Here is a 7,027-nt window from a genome sequence, read left to right on the forward strand (position 1 = left end):
CATTACAATATAAAATTGTTTTGCATGATGTTAACTGCTTCAAGCTGTTTCACATTTTCTTCACATTGATTGTGTTGTTTACTCATTTTAGTTTGTAATGTAAACTAAATGGAAAGTTATAAAAGTTTGTTTCCATAAGAAAATATATTATATTATTTTTTTTAAATGCTTTATATATTTAAGCAGTACAGCTCATCCTGTTATAACATGCCATTTGTTTTACAGAATGCATTTCAAGTTATGTGCATGAAACTTATATGCCAGGTTACACTCTTTCTCATTAGCATCATTTCAGTTTATGGTTTTTAGAGAGCTTGTTCACAGTTGGAATGTCAAATTAAATGTAATTTTTCAAGGCACAACTGCACCTGTTCCACCTTGGACATATGTGTCTGTCTCTCAAGATATACACTTTCTCCACCAGGGGAAAAATATTATATCTCCCTGCAATATCACATAATTACATTCAGCCCATTGACTTCTCATGGAAAAAGGGTTGCCATTGCCGTAGAGAGGTTGGACTTCTACCTGTTGGTCCGCGGAAGGTATTTGATTTCCCTTCTACCACCCAATGGGAGGCATTCCCCGATCCGCCACCTGGGGACGCGCCCTCTAGGGGTTACAGGCTCCCCCGAGGGCCTCAACATTGATTCTCAACATGAAGATCTCAACATTGATTCTTTGATTAAAGAAAGGGACCATTTAAATGAACTAGTAAAGACCAACAACACAAGCCTAAACAGAAACAGGCTTGCTGAAGCTACAAGAAAGGTAGAGGAAGAGATAGCAAAGGGTAAGAGTAAAAAATGGGCAGAATTTTGCAACAGCTTAGACCCAAGGAAAGATGCAAAGTATTGGAAAGTCGTCAGAGCCCTAAATAAATGCTCTTCTAGTACAACAGATCAGAATTCAAACATCATTAACTCTTCTGGTTCTGATGCAGATACAAACAAAGCGGCAACAAATATGCTAGCAACACACTACTCCAACATCAGTAAATTATCCTTCAATAGGGAAGACAAGAAATTGAATAGAAGAGTTAGAAGACTTCTGACAGAAGCAAGAGGATACAAAAATGATGATATCTTTACTCAGGCCATAACTTGCCAAGAACTTAAGACAGCGATCAGGAATATTGATGCAAGAAAATCTCCAGACAGTGATCTAATTTTTGGGGAGATGGTCAAGCGCTTTGGAGAAACCGCTACAAAATGCTTACTGGAAATAATGAACATAACTTGGCAAAAGGGAAAACTCCCCAAGACATGGAAAACCACAGTCATTGTCCCCCTACTTAAGCCGGGGAAATCACCCACCGAGTGTAAACATTACAGACCCATTGCACTCACTAGTATTCTCTGCAAAATCACGGAACGTATAATACATTCTAGAATCATGAATGAACTCACAAAAACGAAAATATTAAATTTCTACCAAACAGCGTACAAGAAACAACATGCCACAGAAGACCAACTCTTTTATCTATGTCAGTCAATCATAGACGGCTTGCAAGAAAACCCCTCAAAAAAGACTACTGCTGTCTTCCTCGACATGACATCGGCCTTTGACACAGTCTGGAGAAAGAAATTAATTGAAATAGCACACAAACATGGTATAAAGGGCAACGCCCTAATATGGATTGCAGACTTTCTAAGAGACAGAAAGATCAGAGTAAGATATAATGGAGCCTACTCCAGGGACAGAAGAACATGGCAGGGAGTCCCGCAAGGCTCTGTTCTCAGTCCCCTGCTCTTCCTGCTATACACCAATAACGTCCATCAACATATAGACGAAGACACCAAGATTGCATGCTATGCAGATGACATAGCAATATGGCATACCACTAGAGACATGGCAAAATCAGAAATATCCATAAACAGATCACTAAAAGGAATTGTGGACTGGGCAAGAGAACTGAAATTACAGATAAATCCCCATAAAACTAACCACACTGTTTTTACCACAGACAGAAGCCGCAGAAAGAACTTTAACCCAGCTATCGCTATAGACGGCGTGCCCACTTCAAAAAAGGATAACCCAAAATATCTGGGTATAACCCTCGACACAGAACTACGTTTCACCAAACACATTGAAAACAGCTCCAATAGAGCACTGAAGAAGTTAAACATCTTAAAAAGCTTATGTGGTACGAACTGGGGAGCAAATCCGAAAACACTCAAAACAACTTATACCACACTTATCAGGGCTAATTTGGAATATGCAGCACCAATATGGGCACATGCTTCTGAGTCTGCACTTGGAAAACTGGACAGGATCCAAGCAAGAGCAGCCAAAATAATCATCGGGGCTGTTTCGTCTACAAACAACACCAAAGCAGAGCGGGAATGCGGCCTTCAGACACTCAATCAAAGAAGAAGATATCACACAATTCACTAATAAGGCTAACAGCAGAGACATTGATCATATCTCCCGTAGGACCTTTATAAATTGGAACTGCAGGTCAAGACTCAAAAGGTCATCTACCATGAAATACGATAAGGAAATCAGAGAAAGTCTTGATCTTGAACTCACAAAATATGACATACTTCAAGAGCCTACCTTACCATCTTGCATCCCCCAAAATACCACATAAATTTGGATCTCGTGGAACACTGTACAAAAAAAGAAATTGAGACCATTGTCAAAGCTATAGGAATCAAAACAATTGAGACTTATTCGAGACGTGACCTAGTACAGATGTATACCGATGGATCCTCTGACGAGACTATCCTCGAGGGCGGAGCAGGCATACACATCACCCTGACAAATACTACAAAAATGCAACAAAGCATAGGTGCAGGCAGCATCGCCTCTAACTTTACATGTGAGCTAAGGGCAATCCTTGAGGCCCTAAATAGTTATATTTCACTAAGAGACATAGACAGAGCCAGAGGGCTTGTAATCTTCTGTGACTCAAGAGCGGCCCTGCTGGCAATAAAACATGGACGAACAGGACTCACACAGGACATTCACCGACACCTGGAGACAGTTCATCAATTGGGAAAGAGCTGCACACTACAGTGGATGCCCGCGCATGTGGGTATAGAAGAAAATGAGGCGGCCGATAAACTGGCAAAAGAAGCAAGAAACTTAAATCATAACACCTCAAAAACCATAACTCTAGACGATGCTAATGCCATCGCCAGATACAGACTCAGACAGAAACATATAGAAACTGATCACCAAGTCTGCGAGATTAATGCAAATAGGAACATCACTAAGACCATTGCCAGACTGAGAACTCGACACATGGCAGGTATGAAAATTAGTGCGGATGGTACCAGAACTTATAAACTTTGCAGAAACTGTCCGAACGAACAGCTTACTCTGGAACACATCTTCAGCTGCCCTGCAATTCAGGCGACTTTGCAAAGCATGGACGAATCCCCTTTTCAGGGAGAACTCTACAACGAAAAGATCGTGGACTTAGCTAAAGCAGTGATATCAGCGCATGGTTCAATTTGACTTCAAATGGACACGACACCAACCAACCAACCAACATTCAGCCCATGCTACTATGAACAACCATGCCTGTAAAATTTATATAGATGGTTCCAAAACTGACAGTATGGTGGGTGCTGCGGCTTTTTCCTTTATGTACAATTTCAGCCACGCTACTGCTAGCTTGCAGCCTCTTCGCCGCTGAATTATATGCCATGAAGTTAGTGCTTAGTAAGATTATTGATATTTCCATCTCATCTGCCATAATTTACACAGACTCCCTGTGCTGTCTCTGCCATAAGAAAAAATTTCTCCCCTTCTCATCCTACATTGAAAGAGATTCATTCCCAGCTATTTATTTTTGCTGGATTCCTCGCCATTCTGGCATTCCGGAAAATGAAAGTGCTGACTTTGCTACTACACATCCTCAACTCGTTCTCTTGCAACATCTTCAGGTTCCTTACACTGACTATAAGGCTGTCATACGCAAAGCATGCTATGATAAATGTCACAGATCCGGAAGGCGCCTCCGTAGCCAGGTGGGAAGGAGCAGCAGTGCGTAGCACACACTTCTTGATTAGACCGGGGTTCGAGCCCGTCACCACCAAATACGGAGGATGCGGAAAGGTCAGGGAATGACCACCGCATATCCCGGAGCAATATGGCCTTAGTTGCTAATGCTCCTAAAAACCAAATAACAACAACAACAACAACACAGATCTGGAAAAGTGACACCAACAATAAACTTTACCAGATAAAAGAAGATCCAAAGCTGTGGCTCTCTGGCTTCCAACGAAACAGGCAAGAGGAAGTGGTACTGGCAAGACAGAGTATGGTGAATACTCATCTCTTCCTATTATTGGGAGAAAACCCACCACAGTGCTCGTCATGTCAGACACAACTTACAGAGAAGGGCAACAAGATTAGTGAATGGAACGAAGGGTCGCTCTTACGAAGAAAGGCTATAAGTTTTGCAGATTACAGTGTCTGGAGACTAGGCACCTGCGAGGTGATTTCATTGAGGTGTATAAAGCTTTGAATGGTTTGAGCATGCTCAATGCTGATGGAATTCTTATTCTTTCTCTTGCTCAGAATAATCACCTGAGAGGGTATAAATTCAAATTGAGGAAAGACAGTTGTAGGATAGATGTGCAGAAGTTTGCCTTTAGCCAGCGGGTAGTTGGTTGGTGGAACAGACTTCCATCTTTTGTTGTGGAAGTTGATAGCCTAAATAAATTTAAGGCTGAGCTGGACAGGTATTTATAACGAATGGAGGGGTGAAATGGGAGCAGTTTTTTTTTTTTTTTTGGCTGATGCTGCATAAGCTTGCTTTCTTGCATCGTGTGCCTGTACTAATGCTAACTTGCGGTCTGTCATTTTCTGGTTGATTGTCCCTTACATTCAACCATCCAGTTAAACACTTTTCAGTCTCTCTCCATATTGAATATATCACCTGATTTATCTCATTTGTTAGGAAATGAAGCAAATATTGAAGAACTTATATTTTATCTAAAACATATTGGCTGGTACAGAAGCATATAATTTAACATCTGTAACTACACGCTTCTTGTGAATTAACGATGGACAGACACAATTTGGCCTTAGTAGTCCTTGTGTCGTTAAACCCCAATAGCAACAACAGTTTGATTGAGTGGGTGTTGCATATAATTTGTAAAAATTATATGTAATATCGGTGTAGATACACCATAGTTTACCCAAAAATTTGAACTACATATGTAGTGTAAAAGGCATAGTTTTAATTGTATCTCATATTGTGGGTGCCTTGACAATGAGATAGCTGGTATTGCACTATTCAAATAAATAATGCTTCCCTAGTAGAGAAGACTACTGTTATTTATTTTCAGTGGATCTCGCCACCCCGGGAATCGTTTCGAAGCTAGATGGCTTCATCATAGTGAGTGGACAGTTACCCTGGTAATGCAACATGCCATCATAGTTGCAAAGTTATTTCCAAAATATGAGAGATGACAAATGGTGTATAAATAATAATGTATTAGAAGACGAAATGCACAAGGCATAATTTCTTATGGGTTTAGGTAATTAACTATAACTACATACTACATATGTAGTTCAAATTTATGGGTAAACTATAATATATCTACACCAATATTACATAGTTAATTACCTAAACCCATATGAAATTATGCCTTGTGCATTTCGTCTTCTAATACAGTAAAAATTATATGCAAATATAAAAAAAAAGACAGTAGTGTTTAATGAAAATGGAAGGCAGTAAATAAAAATGGAAGTGTTCGAGTTTTGGGAAAAACAGTTCCTGACGTGGATACAGATATAAAAAGGAGCTACATACTCAAAAGAAAATTAGATGATCTGATGAGCAGTTACAGATTTATTTTGGAAAAGATAAAAAAAGAGAGCTAGATAACTGATCTTACATTCATTGTTAAAAAAAAAAACCTGGCTCAATACAAGAAGATAATCCCTCTCTCTTTCTTCCAATTCAAAAATCAGCCATCAAAAATGAAACAACACTGCTCATATTTTAGTATACAGTAGACTTTCGATTTTCCAGGATAGATGGTAAAAAACAAATCCCAGATAATCGATTTCCCGGTTAATTCAAAAACACAAAAGTCCCCGACATACGTAAGAGATACATTCCAGGAAGTCTTATTTCGTCGAGTTTTACGTAATTCAGGAATGACTAATAACATATTGCTACTATTTATTATTGACATATCTGAATTCCACGCGATACTTGTTAATGTTTGGCCATTTTCATACATCTTTATTAGTTTAATTTTCTTATCCAAATCGATGGCTTTCCTTTTGTTGATTGATTTACTAGTAGCGCTGTCACTTATTCTCTTAGTCGGCACCATGATAACGGTGAAATTGAAATTTTCTGAAAAGAACTCACAGGGTTAAGGGGGAAACACACTATTATCACCTCATGTGAACTTACATTTTACTAAGGTACATTTCTGGAGGTCACTGCCATTAAACAATTTGCACCTTCCGGGTTACTGGGCTTTTCTGTTCGTGCATCTAACTTTAAACGGGTAGTAAACTCAATCTTATTGCATTTGTGATACTACCGATAGCTGGAATTGTGTGGGTTTTTACGTTATTGTGGTGAAATGTGTCCCCTTCACTGAAATCTTTAGTTATATATATAAAAAAAAAATAAAAATAAACATAAATAAATTGTAAGAATCTTCTCTTCTTTCCTATTTTTTTGCTTGTTACTCCCTATCTCACTTGTGCAACTTGTGCGTGCCATGATCGTCATTATTGATTGCTTATTTTATTTATTTATTATTTTTGTTTGTTTTAAATTTTACAATCCTAAAATAATAAAAAAAAATAATGTGAAAAAAAAATTGCGTAAATCGGGGACTTACTGTATTGAAAAATGTTCAGCAACCTACATAAAAAATATGGCGATGGATAAAAAAACTTACCACGCACTACTCGCGTGTCCAATACGATGCTTCCCTTTATTTTTTGCGATGTCGATTTTAAGTCTAATAGCTTCCCTTTATTTTTTCGATGTTGTGTATGGTTTGGTCACCAACATTATAATGGTTCATTAGAGATTTAA

Source organism: Mastigoproctus giganteus, chromosome 9 (genome assembly GCF_048544385.1).
Source record: "Mastigoproctus giganteus isolate SK-2022 chromosome 9, ASM4854438v1, whole genome shotgun sequence".
NCBI lineage: Eukaryota > Metazoa > Arthropoda > Arachnida > Uropygi > Thelyphonidae > Mastigoproctus > Mastigoproctus giganteus.